Here is a 22,228-nt window from a genome sequence, read left to right as displayed (position 1 = left end):
ATTTTGGTGTCCATAACCCTGCCTGGGCAGGAAAGTAGCAGAGCTGTTCAACGTAAGGGTGCTGGGCCCATAACCACCAGATGGAAGGAATGATTACATCCTGTGCTAAAATCTGAGTGCGTTGTGAGCAGAATACTTTGGGACACGTGAGGATTGTCAGATGCAGTCCTTTGTATTTGACCGCAGAATGCAAAGGCAAGATAGGCAAGGAGAATCAATATAAGGAGCTTTTTCCAAGTTCCAGTGACCTAGTGGATAAGGCACTGGCCTCCTAAGCCAGGGATTGTGGGTTTGAGTCCCATCTAGGGTGTATGGCTAGCAGAGTGGCGCAGCGGAAGCGTGCTGGGCCCATAACCCAGAGGTCGATGGATCGAAACCATCCTCTGCTAATAATGAAGAAAACAAAACCCAACAACCTTGTGCGGTTCATTTTCGGGCACAAGGAGGCCAAGCTCTCTTGCTAGGACCTTGTCTCTCACATCAGTGAAAAGACAGGCCTAAACAATGCAATCTTTATATGAGGGGGCACCCAGATTTGAACTGGGGACCTCTTGATCTGCAGTCAAATGCTCTACCACTGAGCTATACCCCCTGCTGCCATAGCTTGGGAAGAAATTCTAGAAAACCAACAAGCCAAAGAGACAATCGATAAGATAACACCACTTCCGATGTCAAGAGCATCTGAACTGTTTTCACAGAGAGGAACCCAGACATGAAATGGGGATCTTTTCAACCACCGCCAAAAGCTTTTTCATTTCGGTCTGTAGGAATGGAACACACATTCGCATCAGAAGTGCTTTACGCCATAAGCATTGATGTCTTGGAAGCGCTGTGTTTCAATCATAATCAAGTATGAAAAGTTCAACAGCGGAAACATGGATATAAGAAATAGGATTACCTCTAGATTGCTTTTGTCATGGAAGCAGAGTGTCGAAGCTGAAGACAGCCTCCCCTAAACAGCCATGATGCCAAGCCTTTCCTGGCAGCGTTTCCCAAGTGCACTACAAGCTTAACGAACCAGTGAGAAGATATTTTGGTGTCCATAACCCTGCCTGGGCAGGAAAGTAGCAGAGCTGTTCAGCGTAAGGGTGCTGGGCCCATGACCAGCAGATGGAAGGAATGATTACATCCTGTGCTAAAATCTGGGTGCGTTGTGAGCAGAATACTTTGGGACACGTGAGGATTGTCAGATGCAGTCCTTTGTATTTGACCGCTGAATGCAAAGGCAAGATAGGCAAGGAGAATCAATATAAGGAGCTTTTTCCAAGTTCCAGTGACCTAGTGGATAAGGCACTGGCCTCCTAAGCCAGGGATTGTGGGTTCAAGTCCCATCTAGGGTGTATGGCTAGCAGAGTGGCGCAGCGGAAGCGTGCTGGGCCCATAACCCAGAGGTCGATGGATCGAAACCATCCTCTGCTAATAATGAAGAAAACAAAACCCAACAACCTTGTGCGGTTCATTTTCGGACACTAGGCAGCACAAGGAGGCCAAGCTCTCTTGCTAGGACCTTCTCTCTCACATCAGTGAAAAGACAGGCCTAACCAATGCAATCTTTATATGAGGGGGCACCCAGATTTGAACTGGGGACCTCTTGATCTGCAGTCAAATGCTCTACCACTGAGCTATACCCCCTGCTGCCATAGCTTGGGAAGAAATTCTAGAAAACCAACAAGCCAAAGAGACAATCGATAAGATAACACCACTTCCGATGTCAAGAGCATCTGAACTGTTTTCACAGAGAGGAACCCAGACATGAAATGGGGATCTTTTCAACCACCGCCAAAAGCTTTTTCATTTCGGTCTGTAAGAATGGAACACACATTCGCATCAGAAGTGCTTTACGCCATAAGCATTGATGTCTTGGAAGCGCTGTGTTTCAATCATAATCAAGTATGAAAAGTTCAACAGCGGAAACATGGATATAAGAAATAGGACTACCTCTAGATTGCTTTTGTCATGGAAGCAGAGTGTCGAAGCTGAAGACAGCCTCCCCTAAACAGCCATGATGCCAAGCCTTTCCTGGCAGAGTTTCCCAAGTGCACTACAAGCTTAACGAACCAGTGAGAAGATATTTTGGTGTCCATAACCCTGCCTGGGCAGGAAAGTAGCAGAGCTGTTCAGCGTAAGGGTGCTGGGCCCATGACCACCAGATGGAAGGAATGATTACATCCTGTGCTAAAATCTGGGTGCGTTGTGAGCAGAATACTTTGGGACACGTGAGGATTGTCAGATGCAGTCCTTTGTATTTGACCGCTGAATGCAAAGGCAAGATAGGCAAGGAGAATCAATATAAGGATCTTTTTCCAAGTTCCAGTGACCTAGTGGATAAGGCACTGGCCTCCTAAGCCAGGGAATGTGGGTTTGAGTCCCATCTAGGGTGTATGGCTAGCAGAGTGGCGCAGCGGAAGCGTGCTGGGCCCATAACCCAGAGGTCGATGGATCGAAACCATCCTCTGCTAATAATGAAGAAAACAAAACCCAACAACCATGTGCGGTTCATTTTCGGACACTAGGCAGCACAAGGAGGCCAAGCTCTCTTGCTAGGACCTTCTCTCTCACATCAGTGAAAAGACAGGCCTAAACAATGCAATCTTTATATGAGGGGGCACCCAGATTTGAACTGGGGACCTCTTGATCTGCAGTCAAATGCTCTACCACTGATCTATACCCCCTGCTGCCATAGCTTGGGAAGAAATTCTAGAAAACCAACAAGCCAAAGAGACAATCGATAAGATAACACCACTTCCGATGTCAAGAGCATCTGAACTGTTTTCACAGAGAGGAACCCAGACATGAAATGGGGATCTTTTCAACCACCGCCAAAAGCTTTTTCATTTCGGTCTGTAGGAATGGAACACACATTCGCATCAGAAGTGCTTTACGCCATAAGTATTGATGTCTTGGAAGCGCTGTGTTTCAATCATAATCAAGTATGAAAAGTTCAACAGCGGAAGCATGGATATAAGAAATAGGACTACCTTTAGATTGCTTTTGTCATGGAAGCAGAGTGTCGAAGCTGAAGACAGCCTCCCCTAAACAGCCATGATGCCAAGCCTTTCTTGGCAGAGTTTCCCAAGTGCACTACAAGCTTAACGAACCAGTGAGAAGATATTTTGGTGTCCATAACCCTGCCTGGGCAGGAAAGTAGCAGAGCTGTTCAGCGTAAGGGTGCTGGGCCCATAACCACCAGATGGAAGGAATGATTACATCCTGTGCTAAAATCTGGGTGCGTTGTGAGCAGAATACTTTGGGACACGTGAGGATTGTCAGATGCAGTCCTTTGTATTCGACCGCTGAATGCAAAGGCAAGATAGGCAAGGAGAATCAATATAAGGATCTTTTTCCAAGTTCCAGTGACCTAGTGGATAAGGCGCTGGCCTCCTAAGCCAGGGATTGTGGGTTCGAGTCCCATCTAGGGTGTATGGCTAGCAGAGTGGCGCAGCGGAAGCGTGCTGGGCCCATAACCCAGAGGTCAATGGATCGAAACCATCCTCTGCTAATAATGAAGAAAACAAAACCCAACAACCTTGTGCGGTTCATTTTCGGGCACAAGGAGGCCAAGCTCTCTTGCTAGGACCTTCTCTCTCACATCAGTGAAAAGACAGGCCTAAACAATGCAATCTTTATATGAGGGGGCACCCAGATTTGAACTGGGGACCTCTTGATCTGCAGTCAAATGCTCTACCACTGATCTATACCCCCTGCTGCCATAGTTTGGGAAGAAATTCTAGAAAACCAACAAGCCAAAGAGACAATCGATAAGATAACACCACTTCCGATGTCAAGAGCATCTGAACTGTTTTCACAGAGAGGAACCCAGACATGAAATGGGGATCTTTTCAACCACCGCCAAAAGCTTTTTCATTTCGGTCTGTAGGAATGGAACACACATTCGCATCAGAAGTGCTTTACGCCATAAGCATTGATGTCTTGGAAGCGCTGTGTTTCAATCATAATCAAGTATGAAAAGTTCAACAGCGGAAACATGGATATAAGAAATAGGATTACCTCTAGATTGCTTTTGTCATGGAAGCAGAGTGTCGAAGCTGAAGACAGCCTCCCCTAAACAGCCATGATGCCAAGCCTTTCCTGGCAGCGTTTCCCAAGTGCACTACAAGCTTAACGAACCAATGAGAAGATATTTTGGTGTCCATAACCCTGCCTGGGCAGGAAAGTAGCAGAGCTGTTCAGCGTAAGGGTGCTGGGCCCATGACCACCAGATGGAAGGAATGATTACATCCTGTGCTAAAATCTGGGTGCGTTGTGAGCAGAATACTTTGGGACACGTGAGGATTGTCAGATGCAGTCCTTTGTATTTGACCGCAGAATGCAAAGGCAAGATAGGCAAGGAGAATCAATATAAGGAGCTTTTTCCAAGTTCCAGTGACCTAGTGGATAAGGCACTGGCCTCCTAAGCCAGGGAATGTGGGTTTGAGTCCCATCTAGGGTGTATGGCTAGCAGAGTGGCGCAGCGGAAGCGTGCTGGGCCCATAACCCAGAGGTCGATGGATCGAAACCATCCTCTGCTAATAATGAAGAAAACAAAACCCAACAACCATGTGCGGTTCATTTTCGGACACTAGGCAGCACAAGGAGGCCAAGCTCTCTTGCTAGGACCTTCTCTCTCACATCAGTGAAAAGACAGGCCTAAACAATGCAATCTTTATATGAGGGGGCACCCAGATTTGAACTGGGGACCTCTTGATCTGCAGTCAAATGCTCTACCACTGATCTATACCCCCTGCTGCCATAGCTTGGGAAGAAATTCTAGAAAACCAACAAGCCAAAGAGACAATCGATAAGATAACACCACTTCCGATGTCAAGAGCATCTGAACTGTTTTCACAGAGAGGAACCCAGACATGAAATGGGGATCTTTTCAACCACCGCCAAAAGCTTTTTCATTTCGGTCTGTAGGAATGGAACACACATTCGCATCAGAAGTGCTTTACGCCATAAGTATTGATGTCTTGGAAGCGCTGTGTTTCAATCATAATCAAGTATGAAAAGTTCAACAGCGGAAGCATGGATATAAGAAATAGGATTACCTCTAGATTGCTTTTGTCATGGAAGCAGAGTGTCGAAGCTGAAGACAGCCTCCCCTAAACAGCCATGATGCCAAGCCTTTCCTGTCAGCGTTTCCCAAGTGCACTACAAGCTTAACGAACCAGTGAGAAGATATTTTGGTGTCCATAACCCTGCCTGGGCAGGAAAGTAGCAGAGCTGTTCAGCGTAAGGGTGCTGGGCCCATGACCACCAGATGGAAGGAATGATTACATCCTGTGCTAAAATCTGGGTGCGTTGTGAGCAGAATACTTTGGGACACGTGAGGATTGTCAGATGCAGTCCTTTGTATTTGACCGCAGAATGCAAAGGCAAGATAGGCAAGGAGAATCAATATAAGGAGCTTTTTCCAAGTTCCAGTGACCTAGTGGATAAGGCACTGGCCTCCTAAGCCAGGGATTGTGGGTTCAAGTCCCATCTAGGGTGTATGGCTAGCAGAGTGGCGCAGCGGAAGCGTGCTGGGCCCATAACCCAGAGGTCGATGGATCGAAACCATCCTCTGCTAATAATGAAGAAAACAAAACCCAACAACCTTGTGCGGTTCATTTTCGGACACTAGGCAGCACAAGGAGGCCAAGCTCTCTTGCTAGGACCTTCTCTCTCACATCAGTGAGAAGACAGGCCTAACCAATGCAATCTTTATATGAGGGGGCACCCAGATTTGAACTGGGGACCTCTTGATCTGCAGTCAAATGCTCTACCACTGAGCTATACCCCCTGCTGCCATAGCTTGGGAAGAAATTCTAGAAAACCAACAAGCCAAAGAGACAATCGATAAGATAACACCACTTCCGATGTCAAGAGCATCTGAACTGTTTTCACAGAGAGGAACCCAGACATGAAATGGGGATCATTTCAACCACCGCCAAAAGCTTTTTCATTTCGGTCTGTAGGAATGGAACACAAATTCGCATCAGAAGTGCTTTACGCCATAAGCATTGATGTCTTGGAAACGCTGTGTTTCAATCATAATCAAGTATGAAAAGTTCAACAGCGGAAACATGGATATAAGAAATAGGACTACCTCTAGATTGCTTTTGTCATGGAAGCAGAGTGTCGAAGCTGAAGACAGCCTCCCCTAAACAGCCATGATGCCAAGCCTTTCCTGGCAGCGTTTCCCAAGTGCACTACAAGCTTAACAAACCAGTGAGAAGATATTTTGGTGTCCATAACCCTGCCTGGGCAGGAAAGTAGCAGAGCTGTTCAACGTAAGGGTGCTGGGCCCATAACCACCAGATGGAAGGAATGATTACATCCTGTGCTAAAATCTGAGTGCGTTGTGAGCAGAATACTTTGGGACACGTGAGGATTGTCAGATGCAGTCCTTTGTATTTGACCGCAGAATGCAAAGGCAAGATAGGCAAGGAGAATCAATATAAGGAGCTTTTTCCAAGTTCCAGTGACCTAGTGGATAAGGCACTGGCCTCCTAAGCCAGGGATTGTGGGTTTGAGTCCCATCTAGGGTGTATGGCTAGCAGAGTGGCGCAGCGGAAGCGTGCTGGGCCCATAACCCAGAGGTCGATGGATCGAAACCATCCTCTGCTAATAATGAAGAAAACAAAACCCAACAACCTTGTGCGGTTCATTTTCGGGCACAAGGAGGCCAAGCTCTCTTGCTAGGACCTTCTCTCTCACATCAGTGAAAAGACAGGCCTAAACAATGCAATCTTTATATGAGGGGGCACCCAGATTTGAACTGGGGACCTCTTGATCTGCAGTCAAATGCTCTACCACTGAGCTATACCCCCTGCTGCCATAGCTTGGGAAGAAATTCTAGAAAACCAACAAGCCAAAGAGACAATCGATAAGATAACACCACTTCCGATGTCAAGAGCATCTGAACTGTTTTCACAGAGAGGAACCCAGACATGAAATGGGGATCTTTTCAACCACCGCCAAAAGCTTTTTCATTTCGGTCTGTAGGAATGGAACACACATTCGCATCAGAAGTGCTTTACGCCATAAGCATTGATGTCTTGGAAGCGCTGTGTTTCAATCATAATCAAGTATGAAAAGTTCAACAGCGGAAACATGGATATAAGAAATAGGATTACCTCTAGATTGCTTTTGTCATGGAAGCAGAGTGTCGAAGCTGAAGACAGCCTCCCCTAAACAGCCATGATGCCAAGCCTTTCCTGGCAGCGTTTCCCAAGTGCACTACAAGCTTAACGAACCAGTGAGAAGATATTTTGGTGTCCATAACCCTGCCTGGGCAGGAAAGTAGCAGAGCTGTTCAGCGTAAGGGTGCTGGGCCCATGACCAGCAGATGGAAGGAATGATTACATCCTGTGCTAAAATCTGGGTGCGTTGTGAGCAGAATACTTTGGGACACGTGAGGATTGTCAGATGCAGTCCTTTGTATTTGACCGCTGAATGCAAAGGCAAGATAGGCAAGGAGAATCAATATAAGGAGCTTTTTCCAAGTTCCAGTGACCTAGTGGATAAGGCACTGGCCTCCTAAGCCAGGGATTGTGGGTTCAAGTCCCATCTAGGGTGTATGGCTAGCAGAGTGGCGCAGCGGAAGCGTGCTGGGCCCATAACCCAGAGGTCGATGGATCGAAACCATCCTCTGCTAATAATGAAGAAAACAAAACCCAACAACCTTGTGCGGTTCATTTTCGGACACTAGGCAGCACAAGGAGGCCAAGCTCTCTTGCTAGGACCTTCTCTCTCACATCAGTGAAAAGACAGGCCTAACCAATGCAATCTTTATATGAGGGGGCACCCAGATTTGAACTGGGGACCTCTTGATCTGCAGTCAAATGCTCTACCACTGATCTATACCCCCTGCTGCCATAGTTTGGGAAGAAATTCTAGAAAACCAACAAGCCAAAGAGACAATCGATAAGATAACACCACTTCCGATGTCAAGAGCATCTGAACTGTTTTCACAGAGAGGAACCCAGACATGAAATGGGGATCTTTTCAACCACCGCCAAAAGCTTTTTCATTTCGGTCTGTAGGAATGGAACACACATTCGCATCAGAAGTGCTTTACGCCATAAGCATTGATGTCTTGGAAGCGCTGTGTTTCAATCATAATCAAGTATGAAAAGTTCAACAGCGGAAACATGGATATAAGAAATAGGATTACCTCTAGATTGCTTTTGTCATGGAAGCAGAGTGTCGAAGCTGAAGACAGCCTCCCCTAAACAGCCATGATGCCAAGCCTTTCCTGGCAGCGTTTCCCAAGTGCACTACAAGCTTAACGAACCAATGAGAAGATATTTTGGTGTCCATAACCCTGCCTGGGCAGGAAAGTAGCAGAGCTGTTCAGCGTAAGGGTGCTGGGCCCATGACCACCAGATGGAAGGAATGATTACATCCTGTGCTAAAATCTGGGTGCGTTGTGAGCAGAATACTTTGGGACACGTGAGGATTGTCAGATGCAGTCCTTTGTATTTGACCGCAGAATGCAAAGGCAAGATAGGCAAGGAGAATCAATATAAGGAGCTTTTTCCAAGTTCCAGTGACCTAGTGGATAAGGCACTGGCCTCCTAAGCCAGGGAATGTGGGTTTGAGTCCCATCTAGGGTGTATGGCTAGCAGAGTGGCGCAGCGGAAGCGTGCTGGGCCCATAACCCAGAGGTCGATGGATCGAAACCATCCTCTGCTAATAATGAAGAAAACAAAACCCAACAACCATGTGCGGTTCATTTTCGGACACTAGGCAGCACAAGGAGGCCAAGCTCTCTTGCTAGGACCTTCTCTCTCACATCAGTGAAAAGACAGGCCTAAACAATGCAATCTTTATATGAGGGGGCACCCAGATTTGAACTGGGGACCTCTTGATCTGCAGTCAAATGCTCTACCACTGATCTATACCCCCTGCTGCCATAGCTTGGGAAGAAATTCTAGAAAACCAACAAGCCAAAGAGACAATCGATAAGATAACACCACTTCCGATGTCAAGAGCATCTGAACTGTTTTCACAGAGAGGAACCCAGACATGAAATGGGGATCTTTTCAACCACCGCCAAAAGCTTTTTCATTTCGGTCTGTAGGAATGGAACACACATTCGCATCAGAAGTGCTTTACGCCATAAGTATTGATGTCTTGGAAGCGCTGTGTTTCAATCATAATCAAGTATGAAAAGTTCAACAGCGGAAGCATGGATATAAGAAATAGGATTACCTCTAGATTGCTTTTGTCATGGAAGCAGAGTGTCGAAGCTGAAGACAGCCTCCCCTAAACAGCCATGATGCCAAGCCTTTCCTGTCAGCGTTTCCCAAGTGCACTACAAGCTTAACGAACCAGTGAGAAGATATTTTGGTGTCCATAACCCTGCCTGGGCAGGAAAGTAGCAGAGCTGTTCAGCGTAAGGGTGCTGGGCCCATGACCACCAGATGGAAGGAATGATTACATCCTGTGCTAAAATCTGGGTGCGTTGTGAGCAGAATACTTTGGGACACGTGAGGATTGTCAGATGCAGTCCTTTGTATTTGACCGCAGAATGCAAAGGCAAGATAGGCAAGGAGAATCAATATAAGGAGCTTTTTCCAAGTTCCAGTGACCTAGTGGATAAGGCACTGGCCTCCTAAGCCAGGGATTGTGGGTTCAAGTCCCATCTAGGGTGTATGGCTAGCAGAGTGGCGCAGCGGAAGCGTGCTGGGCCCATAACCCAGAGGTCGATGGATCGAAACCATCCTCTGCTAATAATGAAGAAAACAAAACCCAACAACCTTGTGCGGTTCATTTTCGGACACTAGGCAGCACAAGGAGGCCAAGCTCTCTTGCTAGGACCTTCTCTCTCACATCAGTGAGAAGACAGGCCTAACCAATGCAATCTTTATATGAGGGGGCACCCAGATTTGAACTGGGGACCTCTTGATCTGCAGTCAAATGCTCTACCACTGAGCTATACCCCCTGCTGCCATAGCTTGGGAAGAAATTCTAGAAAACCAACAAGCCAAAGAGACAATCGATAAGATAACACCACTTCCGATGTCAAGAGCATCTGAACTGTTTTCACAGAGAGGAACCCAGACATGAAATGGGGATCATTTCAACCACCGCCAAAAGCTTTTTCATTTCGGTCTGTAGGAATGGAACACAAATTCGCATCAGAAGTGCTTTACGCCATAAGCATTGATGTCTTGGAAACGCTGTGTTTCAATCATAATCAAGTATGAAAAGTTCAACAGCGGAAACATGGATATAAGAAATAGGACTACCTCTAGATTGCTTTTGTCATGGAAGCAGAGTGTCGAAGCTGAAGACAGCCTCCCCTAAACAGCCATGATGCCAAGCCTTTCCTGGCAGCGTTTCCCAAGTGCACTACAAGCTTAACAAACCAGTGAGAAGATATTTTGGTGTCCATAACCCTGCCTGGGCAGGAAAGTAGCAGAGCTGTTCAACGTAAGGGTGCTGGGCCCATAACCACCAGATGGAAGGAATGATTACATCCTGTGCTAAAATCTGAGTGCGTTGTGAGCAGAATACTTTGGGACACGTGAGGATTGTCAGATGCAGTCCTTTGTATTTGACCGCAGAATGCAAAGGCAAGATAGGCAAGGAGAATCAATATAAGGAGCTTTTTCCAAGTTCCAGTGACCTAGTGGATAAGGCACTGGCCTCCTAAGCCAGGGATTGTGGGTTTGAGTCCCATCTAGGGTGTATGGCTAGCAGAGTGGCGCAGCGGAAGCGTGCTGGGCCCATAACCCAGAGGTCGATGGATCGAAACCATCCTCTGCTAATAATGAAGAAAACAAAACCCAACAACCTTGTGCGGTTCATTTTCGGGCACAAGGAGGCCAAGCTCTCTTGCTAGGACCTTCTCTCTCACATCAGTGAAAAGACAGGCCTAAACAATGCAATCTTTATATGAGGGGGCACCCAGATTTGAACTGGGGACCTCTTGATCTGCAGTCAAATGCTCTACCACTGAGCTATACCCCCTGCTGCCATAGCTTGGGAAGAAATTCTAGAAAACCAACAAGCCAAAGAGACAATCGATAAGATAACACCACTTCCGATGTCAAGAGCATCTGAACTGTTTTCACAGAGAGGAACCCAGACATGAAATGGGGATCTTTTCAACCACCGCCAAAAGCTTTTTCATTTCGGTCTGTAGGAATGGAACACACATTCGCATCAGAAGTGCTTTACGCCATAAGCATTGATGTCTTGGAAGCGCTGTGTTTCAATCATAATCAAGTATGAAAAGTTCAACAGCGGAAACATGGATATAAGAAATAGGATTACCTCTAGATTGCTTTTGTCATGGAAGCAGAGTGTCGAAGCTGAAGACAGCCTCCCCTAAACAGCCATGATGCCAAGCCTTTCCTGGCAGCGTTTCCCAAGTGCACTACAAGCTTAACGAACCAGTGAGAAGATATTTTGGTGTCCATAACCCTGCCTGGGCAGGAAAGTAGCAGAGCTGTTCAGCGTAAGGGTGCTGGGCCCATGACCAGCAGATGGAAGGAATGATTACATCCTGTGCTAAAATCTGGGTGCGTTGTGAGCAGAATACTTTGGGACACGTGAGGATTGTCAGATGCAGTCCTTTGTATTTGACCGCTGAATGCAAAGGCAAGATAGGCAAGGAGAATCAATATAAGGAGCTTTTTCCAAGTTCCAGTGACCTAGTGGATAAGGCACTGGCCTCCTAAGCCAGGGATTGTGGGTTCAAGTCCCATCTAGGGTGTATGGCTAGCAGAGTGGCGCAGCGGAAGCGTGCTGGGCCCATAACCCAGAGGTCGATGGATCGAAACCATCCTCTGCTAATAATGAAGAAAACAAAACCCAACAACCTTGTGCGGTTCATTTTCGGACACTAGGCAGCACAAGGAGGCCAAGCTCTCTTGCTAGGACCTTCTCTCTCACATCAGTGAAAAGACAGGCCTAACCAATGCAATCTTTATATGAGGGGGCACCCAGATTTGAACTGGGGACCTCTTGATCTGCAGTCAAATGCTCTACCACTGAGCTATACCCCCTGCTGCCATAGCTTGGGAAGAAATTCTAGAAAACCAACAAGCCAAAGAGACAATCGATAAGATAACACCACTTCCGATGTCAAGAGCATCTGAACTGTTTTCACAGAGAGGAACCCAGACATGAAATGGGGATCTTTTCAACCACCGCCAAAAGCTTTTTCATTTCGGTCTGTAAGAATGGAACACACATTCGCATCAGAAGTGCTTTACGCCATAAGCATTGATGTCTTGGAAGCGCTGTGTTTCAATCATAATCAAGTATGAAAAGTTCAACAGCGGAAACATGGATATAAGAAATAGGACTACCTCTAGATTGCTTTTGTCATGGAAGCAGAGTGTCGAAGCTGAAGACAGCCTCCCCTAAACAGCCATGATGCCAAGCCTTTCCTGGCAGAGTTTCCCAAGTGCACTACAAGCTTAACGAACCAGTGAGAAGATATTTTGGTGTCCATAACCCTGCCTGGGCAGGAAAGTAGCAGAGCTGTTCAGCGTAAGGGTGCTGGGCCCATGACCACCAGATGGAAGGAATGATTACATCCTGTGCTAAAATCTGGGTGCGTTGTGAGCAGAATACTTTGGGACACGTGAGGATTGTCAGATGCAGTCCTTTGTATTTGACCGCTGAATGCAAAGGCAAGATAGGCAAGGAGAATCAATATAAGGATCTTTTTCCAAGTTCCAGTGACCTAGTGGATAAGGCACTGGCCTCCTAAGCCAGGGAATGTGGGTTTGAGTCCCATCTAGGGTGTATGGCTAGCAGAGTGGCGCAGCGGAAGCGTGCTGGGCCCATAACCCAGAGGTCGATGGATCGAAACCATCCTCTGCTAATAATGAAGAAAACAAAACCCAACAACCATGTGCGGTTCATTTTCGGACACTAGGCAGCACAAGGAGGCCAAGCTCTCTTGCTAGGACCTTCTCTCTCACATCAGTGAAAAGACAGGCCTAAACAATGCAATCTTTATATGAGGGGGCACCCAGATTTGAACTGGGGACCTCTTGATCTGCAGTCAAATGTTCTACCACTGATCTATACCCCCTGCTGCCATAGCTTGGGAAGAAATTCTAGAAAACCAACAAGCCAAAGAGACAATCGATAAGATAACACCACTTCCGATGTCAAGAGCATCTGAACTGTTTTCACAGAGAGGAACCCAGACATGAAATGGGGATCTTTTCAACCACCGCCAAAAGCTTTTTCATTTCGGTCTGTAGGAATGGAACACACATTCGCATCAGAAGTGCTTTACGCCATAAGTATTGATGTCTTGGAAGCGCTGTGTTTCAATCATAATCAAGTATGAAAAGTTCAACAGCGGAAGCATGGATATAAGAAATAGGACTACCTTTAGATTGCTTTTGTCATGGAAGCAGAGTGTCGAAGCTGAAGACAGCCTCCCCTAAACAGCCATGATGCCAAGCCTTTCTTGGCAGAGTTTCCCAAGTGCACTACAAGCTTAACGAACCAGTGAGAAGATATTTTGGTGTCTATAACCCTGCCTGGGTAGGAAAGTAGCAGAGCTGTTCAGCGTAAGGGTGCTGGGCCCATAACCACCAGATGGAAGGAATGATTACATCCTGTGCTAAAATCTGGGTGCGTTGTGAGCAGAATACTTTGGGACACGTGAGGATTGTCAGATGCAGTCCTTTGTATTTGACCGCTGAATGCAAAGGCAAGATAGGCAAGGAGAATCAATATAAGGATCTTTTTCCAAGTTCCAGTGACCTAGTGGATAAGGCGCTGGCCTCCTAAGCCAGGGATTGTGGGTTCGATCCCATCTAGGGTGTATGCCTAGCAGAGTGACGCAGCGGAAGCGTGCTGGGCCCATAACCCAGAGGTCGATGGATTGAAACCATCCTCTGCTAATAATGAAGAAAACAAAACCCAACAACCTTGTGCGGTTCATTTTCGGGCACAAGGAGGCCAAGCTCTCTTGCTAGGACCTTCTCTCTCACATCAGTGAAAAGACAGGCCTAAACAATGCAATCTTTATATGAGGGGGCACCCAGATTTGAACTGGGGACCTCTTGATCTGCAGTCAAATGCTCTACCACTGATCTATACCCCCTGCTGCCATAGCTTGGGAAGAAATTCTAGAAAACCAACAAGCCAAGGAGACAATCGATAAGATAACACCACTTCCGATGTCAAGAGCATCTGAACTGTTTTCACAGAGAGGAACCCAGACATGAAATGGGGATCTTTTCAACCACCGCCAAAAGCTTTTTCATTTCGGTCTGTAGGAATGGAACACACATTCGCATCAGAAGTGCTTTACGCCATAAGCATTGATGTCTTGGAAGCGCTGTGTTTCAATCATAATCAAGTATGAAAAGTTCAACAGCGGAAGCATTGATATAAGAAATAGGACTACCTTTAGATTGCTTTTGTCATGGAAGCAGAGTGTCGAAGCTGAAGACAGCCTCCCCTAAACAGCCATGATGCCAAGCCTTTCTTGGCAGAGTTTCCCAAGTGCACTACAAGCTTAACGAACCAGTGAGAAGATATTTTGGTGTCTATAACCCTGCCTGGGTAGGAAAGTAGCAGAGCTGTTCAGCGTAAGGGTGCTGGGCCCATAACCACCAGATGGAAGGAATGATTACATCCTGTGCTAAAATCTGGGTGCGTTGTGAGCAGAATACTTTGGGACACGTGAGGATTGTCAGATGCAGTCCTTTGTATTTGACCGCTGAATGCAAAGGCAAGATAGGCAAGGAGAATCAATATAAGGATCTTTTTCCAAGTTCCAGTGACCTAGTGGATAAGGCGCTGGCCTCCTAAGCCAGGGATTGTGGGTTCGAGTCCCATCTAGGGTGTATGGCTAGCAGAGTGGCGCAGCGGAAGCGTGCTGGGCCCATAACCCAGAGGTCGATGGATCGAAACTATCCTCTGCTAATAATGAAGAAAACAAAACCCAACAACCTTGTGCGGTTCATTTTCGGACACTAGGCAGCACAAGGAGGCCAAGCTCTCTGGCTAGGACCTTCTCTCTCACATCAGTGAAAAGACAGGCCTAAACAATGCAATCTTTATATGAGGGGGCACCCAGATTTGAACTGGGGACCTCTTGATCTGCAGTCAAATGCTCTACCACTGATCTATACCCCCTGCTGCCATAGCTTGGGAAGAAATTCTAGAAAACCAACAAGCCAAAGAGACAATCGATAAGATAACACCACTTCCGATGTCAAGAGCATCTGAACTGTTTTCACAGAGAGGAACCCAGACATGAAATGGGGATCTTTTCAACCACAGCCAAAAGCTTTTTCATTTCGGTCTGTAGGAATGGAACACACATTCGCATCAGAAGTGCTTTACGCCATAAGCATTGATGTCTTGGAAGCGCTGTGTTTCAATCATAATCAAGTATGAAAAGTTCAACAGCGGAAACATGGATATAAGAAATAGGACTACCTTTAGATTGCTTTTGTCATGGAAGCAGAGTGTCGAAGCTGAAGACAGCCTCCCCTAAACAGCCATGATGCCAAGCCTTTCTTGGCAGAGTTTCCCAAGTGCACTACAAGCTTAACGAACCAGTGAGAAGATATTTTGGTGTCCATAACCCTGCCTGGGCAGGAAAGTAGCAGAGCTGTTCAGCGTAAGGGTGCTGGGCCCATAACCACCAGATGGAAGGAATGATTACATCCTGTGCTAAAATCTGGGTGCGTTGTGAGCAGAATACTTTGGGACACGTGAGGATTGTCAGATGCAGTCCTTTGTATTTGACCGCTGAATGCAAAGGCAAGATAGGCAAGGAGAATCAATATAAGGATCTTTTTCCAAGTTCCAGTGACCTAGTGGATAAGGCGCTGGCCTCCTAAGCCAGGGATTGTGGGTTTGAGTCCCATCTAGGGTGTATGGCTAGCAGAGTGGCGCAGCGGAAGCGTGCTGGGCCCATAACCCAGAGGTCAATGGATCGAAACCATCCTCTGCTAATAATGAAGAAAACAAAACCCAACAACCTTGTGCGGTTCATTTTCGGGCACAAGGAGGCCAAGCTCTCTTGCTAGGACCTTCTCTCTCACATCAGTGAAAAGACAGGCCTAAACAATGCAATCTTTATATGAGGGGGCACCCAGATTTGAACTGGGGACCTCTTGATCTGCAGTCAAATGCTCTACCACTGATCTATACCCCCTGCTGCCATAGCTTGGGAAGAAATTCTAGAAAACCAACAAGCCAAGGAGACAATCGATAAGATAACACCACTTCCGATGTCAAGAGCATCTGAACTGTTTTCACAGAGAGGAACCCAGACATGAAATGGGGATCTTTTCAACCACCGCCAAAAGCTTTTTCATTTCGGTCTGTAGGAATGGAACACACATTCGCATCAGAAGTGCTTTACGCCATAAGCATTGATGTCTTGGAAGCGCTGTGTTTCAATCATAATCAAGTATGAAAAGTTCAACAGCGGAAGCATTGATATAAGAAATAGGACTACCTTTAGATTGCTTTTGTCATGGAAGCAGAGTGTCGAAGCTGAAGACAGCCTCCCCTAAACAGCCATGATGCCAAGCCTTTCTTGGCAGAGTTTCCCAAGTGCACTACAAGCTTAACGAACCAGTGAGAAGATATTTTGGTGTCTATAACCCTGCCTGGGTAGGAAAGTAGCAGAGCTGTTCAGCGTAAGGGTGCTGGGCCCATAACCACCAGATGGAAGGAATGATTACATCCTGTGCTAAAATCTGGGTGCGTTGTGAGCAGAATACTTTGGGACACGTGAGGATTGTCAGATGCAGTCCTTTGTATTTGACCGCTGAATGCAAAGGCAAGATAGGCAAGGAGAATCAATATAAGGATCTTTTTCCAAGTTCCAGTGACCTAGTGGATAAGGCGCTGGCCTCCTAAGCCAGGGATTGTGGGTTCGAGTCCCATCTAGGGTGTATGGCTAGCAGAGTGGCGCAGCGGAAGCGTGCTGGGCCCATAACCCAGAGGTCGATGGATCGAAACTATCCTCTGCTAATAATGAAGAAAACAAAACCCAACAACCTTGTGCGGTTCATTTTCGGACACTAGGCAGCACAAGGAGGCCAAGCTCTCTGGCTAGGACCTTCTCTCTCACATCAGTGAAAAGACAGGCCTAAACAATGCAATCTTTATATGAGGGGGCACCCAGATTTGAACTGGGGACCTCTTGATCTGCAGTCAAATGCTCTACCACTGATCTATACCCCCTGCTGCCATAGCTTGGGAAGAAATTCTAGAAAACCAACAAGCCAAAGAGACAATCGATAAGATAACACCACTTCCGATGTCAAGAGCATCTGAACTGTTTTCACAGAGAGGAACCCAGACATGAAATGGGGATCTTTTCAACCACAGCCAAAAGCTTTTTCATTTCGGTCTGTAGGAATGGAACACACATTCGCATCAGAAGTGCTTTACGCCATAAGCATTGATGTCTTGGAAGCGCTGTGTTTCAATCATAATCAAGTATGAAAAGTTCAACAGCGGAAACATGGATATAAGAAATAGGACTACCTTTAGATTGCTTTTGTCATGGAAGCAGAGTGTCGAAGCTGAAGACAGCCTCCCCTAAACAGCCATGATGCCAAGCCTTTCTTGGCAGAGTTTCCCAAGTGCACTACAAGCTTAACGAACCAGTGAGAAGATATTTTGGTGTCCATAACCCTGCCTGGGCAGGAAAGTAGCAGAGCTGTTCAGCGTAAGGGTGCTGGGCCCATAACCACCAGATGGAAGGAATGATTACATCCTGTGCTAAAATCTGGGTGCGTTGTGAGCAGAATACTTTGGGACACGTGAGGATTGTCAGATGCAGTCCTTTGTATTTGACCGCTGAATGCAAAGGCAAGATAGGCAAGGAGAATCAATATAAGGATCTTTTTCCAAGTTCCAGTGACCTAGTGGATAAGGCGCTGGCCTCCTAAGCCAGGGATTGTGGGTTTGAGTCCCATCTAGGGTGTATGGCTAGCAGAGTGGCGCAGCGGAAGCGTGCTGGGCCCATAACCCAGAGGTCAATGGATCGAAACCATCCTCTGCTAATAATGAAGAAAACAAAACCCAACAACCTTTTGCGGTTCATTTTCGGACACTAGGCAGCACAAAGAGGCCAAGCTCTCTTGCTAGGACCTTCTCTCTCACATCAGTGAAAAGACAGGCCTAAACAATGCAATCTTATATGAGGGGGCACCCAGATTTGAACTGGGGACCTCTTGATCTGCAGTCAAATGCTCTACCACTGATCTATACCCCCTGCTGCCATAGCTTGGGAAGAAATTCTAGAAAACCAACAAGCCAAAGAGACAATCGATAAGATAACACCACTTCCGATGTCAAGAGCATCTGAACTATTTTCACAGAGAGGAACCCAGACATGAAATGGGGATCATTTCAACCACCGCCAAAAGCTTTTTCATTTCGGTCTGTAGGAATGGAACACACATTCGCATCAGAAGTGCTTTACGCCATAAGCATTGATGTCTTGGAAGCGCTGTGTTTCAATCATAATCAAGTATGAAAAGTTCAACAGCGGAAACATGGATATAAGAAATAGGACTACCTTTAGATTGCTTTTGTCATGGAAGCAGAGTGTCGAAGCTGAAGACAGCCTCCCCTAAACAGCCATGATGCCAAGCCTTTCTTGGCAGAGTTTCCCAAGTGCACTACAAGCTTAACGAACCAGTGAGAAGATATTTTGGTGTTCATAACCCTGCCTGGGCAGGAAAGTAGCAGAGCTGTTCAGCGTAAGGGTGCTGGGCCCATAACCACCAGATGGAAGGAATGATTACATCCTGTGCTAAAATCTGGGTGCGTTGTGAGCAGAATACTTTGGGACACGTGAGGATTGTCAGATGCAGTCCTTTGTATTTGACCGCTGAATGCAAAGGCAAGATAGGCAAGGAGAATCAATATAAGGATCTTTTTCCAAGTTCCAGTGACCTAGTGGATAAGGCGCTGGCCTCCTAAGCCAGGGATTGTGGGTTCAAGTCCCATCTAGGGTGTATGGCTAGCAGAGTGGCGCAGCGGAAGCGTGCTGGGCCCATAACCCAGAGGTCAATGGATCGAAACCATCCTCTGCTAATAATGAAGAAAACAAAACCCAACAACCTTGTGCGGTTCATTTTCGGACACTAGGCAGCATAAAGAGGCCAAGCTCTCTTGCTAGGACCTTCTCTCTCACATCAGTGAAAAGACAGGCCTAAACAATGCAATCTTATATGAGGGGGCACCCAGATTTGAACTGGGGACCTCTTGATCTGCAGTCAAATGCTCTACCACTGATCTATACCCCTTGCTGCCACAGCTTGGGAAGAAATTCTAGAAAACCAACAAGCCAAAGAGACAATCGATAAGATAACACCACTTCCGATGTCAAGAGCATCTGAACTGTTTTCACAGAGAGGAACCCAGACATGAAATGGGGATCTTTTCAACCACCGCCAAAAGCTTTTTCATTTCGGTCTGTAGGAATGGAACACACATTCGCATCAGAAGTGCTTTACGCCATAAGCATTGATGTCTTGGAAGCGCTGTGTTTCAATCATAATCAAGTATGAAAAGTTCAACAGCGGAAACATGGATATAAGAAATAGGACTACCTTTAGATTGCTTTTGTCATGGAAGCAGAGTGTCGAAGCTGAAGACAGCCTCCCCTAAACAGCCATGATGCCAAGCCTTTCTTGGCAGAGTTTCCCAAGTGCACTACAAGCTTAACGAACCAGTGAGAAGATATTTTGGTGTCCATAACCCTGCCTGGGCAGGAAAGTAGCAGAGCTGTTCAGCGTAAGGGTGCTGGGCCCATAACCACCAGATGGAAGGAATGATTACATCCTGTGCTAAAATCTGGGTGCGTTGTGAGCAGAATACTTTGGGACACGTGAGGATTGTCAGATGCAGTCCTTTGTATTTGACCGCTGAATGCAAAGGCAAGATAGGCAAGGAGAATCAATATAAGGATCTTTTTCCAAGTTCCAGTGACCTAGTAGATAAGGCGCTGGCCTCCTAAGCCAGGGATTGTGGGTTCGAGTCCCATCTAGGGTGTATGCCTAGCAGAGTGGCGCAGCGGAAGCGTGCTGGGCCCATAACCCAGAGGTCGATGGATTGAAACCATCCTCTGCTAATAATGAAGAAAACAAAACCCAACAACCTTGTGCGGTTCATTTTCGGGCACAAGGAGGCCAAGCTCTCTTGCTAGGACCTTCTCTCTCACATCAGTGAAAAGACAGGCCTAAACAATGCAATCTTTATATGAGGGGGCACCCAGATTTGAACTGGGGACCTCTTGATCTGCAGTCAAATGCTCTACCACTGATCTATACCCCCTGCTGCCATAGCTTGGGAAGAAATTTTAGAAAACCAACAAGCCAAAGAGACAATCGATAAGATAACACCACTTCCGATGTCAAGAGCATCTGAACTGTTTTCACAGAGAGGAACCCAGACATGAAATGGGGATCTTTTCAACCACCGCCAAAAGCTTTTTCATTTCGGTCTGTAGGAATGGAACACACATTCGCATCAGAAGTGCTTTACGCCATAAGCATTGATGTCTTGGAAGCGCTGTGTTTCAATCATAATCAAGTATGAAAAGTTCAACAGCGGAAACATGGATATAAGAAATAGGATTACCTCTAGATTGCTTTTGTCATGGAAGCAGAGTGTCGAAGCTGAAGACAGCCTCCCCTAAACAGCCATGATGCCAAGCCTTTCCTGGCAGCGTTTCCCAAGTGCACTACAAGCTTAACGAACCAGTGAGAAGATATTTTGGTGTCCATAACCCTGCCTGGGCAGGAAAGTAGCAGAGCTGTTCAGCGTAAGGGTGCTGGGCCCATGACCAGCAGATGGAAGGAATGATTACATCCTGTGCTAAAATCTGGGTGCGTTGTGAGCAGAATACTTTGGGACACGTGAGGATTGTCAGATGCAGTCCTTTGTATTTGACCGCTGAATGCAAAGGCAAGATAGGCAAGGAGAATCAATATAAGGAGCTTTTTCCAAGTTCCAGTGACCTAGTGGATAAGGCGCTGGCCTCCTAAGCCAGGGATTGTGGGTTCAAGTCCCATCTAGGGTGTATGGCTAGCAGAGTGGCGCAGCGGAAGCGTGCTGGGCCCATAACCCAGAGGTCGATGGATCGAAACCATCCTCTGCTAATAATGAAGAAAACAAAACCCAACAACCTTGTGCGGTTCATTTTCGGACACTAGGCAGCACAAGGAGGCCAAGCTCTCTTGCTAGGACCTTCTCTCTCACATCAGTGAAAAGACAGGCCTAAACAATGCAATCTTTATATGAGGGGGCACCCAGATTTGAACTGGGGACCTCTTGATCTGCAGTCAAATGCTCTACCACTTATCTATACCCCCTGCTGCCATAGCTTGGGAAGAAATTCTAGAAAACCAACAAGCCAAAGAGACAATCGATAAGATAACACCACTTCCGATGTCAAGAGCATCTGAACTGTTTTCACAGAGAGGAACCCAGACATGAAATGGGTATCTTTTCAACCACCGCCAAAAGCTTTTTCATTTCGGTCTGTAGGAATGGAACACACATTCGCATCAGAAGTGCTTTACGCCATAAGCATTGATGTCTTGGAAGCGCTGTGTTTCAATCATAATCAAGTATGAAAAGTTCAACAGCGGAAACATGGATATAAGAAATAGGACTACCTTTAGATTGCTTTTGTCATGGAAGCAGAGTGTCGAAGCTGAAGACAGCCTCCCCTAAACAGCCATGATGCCAAGCCTTTCTTGGCAGAGTTTCCCAAGTGCACTACAAGCTTAACGAACCAGTGAGAAGATATTTTGGTGTCCATAACCCTGCCTGGGCAGGAAAGTAGCAGAGCTGTTCAGCGTAAGGGTGCTGGGCCCATAACCACCAGATGGAAGGAATGATTACATCCTGTGCTAAAATCTGGGTGCGTTGTGAGCAGAATACTTTGGGACACGTGAGGATTGTCAGATGCAGTCCTTTGTATTTGACCGCTGAATGCAAAGGCAAGATAGGCAAGGAGAATCAATATAAGGATCTTTTTCCAAGTTCCAGTGACCTAGTGGATAAGGCGCTGGCCTCCTAAGCCAGGGATTGTGGGTTCGAGTCCCATCTAGGGTGTATGGCTAGCAGAGTGGCGCAGCAGAAGCGTGCTGGGCCCATAACCCAGAGGTCGATGGATCGAAACCATCCTCTGCTAATAATGAAGAAAACAAAACCCAACAACCTTGTGCGGTTCATTTTCGGACACTAGGCAGCACAAAGAGGCCAA

The 22,228-nt window shown here is 46.6% G+C and overlaps 7 non-coding genes across 7 annotated transcripts; all 7 read right to left on the bottom strand.

Annotated features, from left to right (window-relative positions):
* Positions 1–520: 520 nt before the first annotated feature.
* trnac-gca (transfer RNA cysteine (anticodon GCA)) lies at positions 521–592 on the bottom strand. Its single transcript has one exon. It is a non-coding gene; the product is annotated as a tRNA-Cys (tRNA).
* Positions 593–1,560: 968 nt separating this feature from the next.
* Positions 1,561–1,632, bottom strand: trnac-gca (transfer RNA cysteine (anticodon GCA)). The gene has a single exon. It is a non-coding gene; the product is annotated as a tRNA-Cys (tRNA).
* Positions 1,633–5,710: 4,078 nt separating this feature from the next.
* On the bottom strand, positions 5,711–5,782 carry trnac-gca (transfer RNA cysteine (anticodon GCA)). Its single transcript has one exon. It is a non-coding gene; the product is annotated as a tRNA-Cys (tRNA).
* A 958-nt stretch (positions 5,783–6,740) lies between these two features.
* On the bottom strand, positions 6,741–6,812 carry trnac-gca (transfer RNA cysteine (anticodon GCA)). The gene has a single exon. It is a non-coding gene; the product is annotated as a tRNA-Cys (tRNA).
* Positions 6,813–9,860: 3,048 nt separating this feature from the next.
* Positions 9,861–9,932, bottom strand: trnac-gca (transfer RNA cysteine (anticodon GCA)). The gene has a single exon. It is a non-coding gene; the product is annotated as a tRNA-Cys (tRNA).
* Positions 9,933–10,890: 958 nt separating this feature from the next.
* trnac-gca (transfer RNA cysteine (anticodon GCA)) lies at positions 10,891–10,962 on the bottom strand. The gene has a single exon. It is a non-coding gene; the product is annotated as a tRNA-Cys (tRNA).
* Positions 10,963–11,930: 968 nt separating this feature from the next.
* Positions 11,931–12,002, bottom strand: trnac-gca (transfer RNA cysteine (anticodon GCA)). The gene has a single exon. It is a non-coding gene; the product is annotated as a tRNA-Cys (tRNA).
* Positions 12,003–22,228: the final 10,226 nt, after the last annotated feature.

Source organism: Hoplias malabaricus, chromosome 6 (genome assembly GCF_029633855.1).
Source record: "Hoplias malabaricus isolate fHopMal1 chromosome 6, fHopMal1.hap1, whole genome shotgun sequence".
NCBI lineage: Eukaryota > Metazoa > Chordata > Actinopteri > Characiformes > Erythrinidae > Hoplias > Hoplias malabaricus.
Note: the sequence above shows the minus strand (reverse complement) of the source record. Positions and strands in the feature narration are given on the sequence as shown.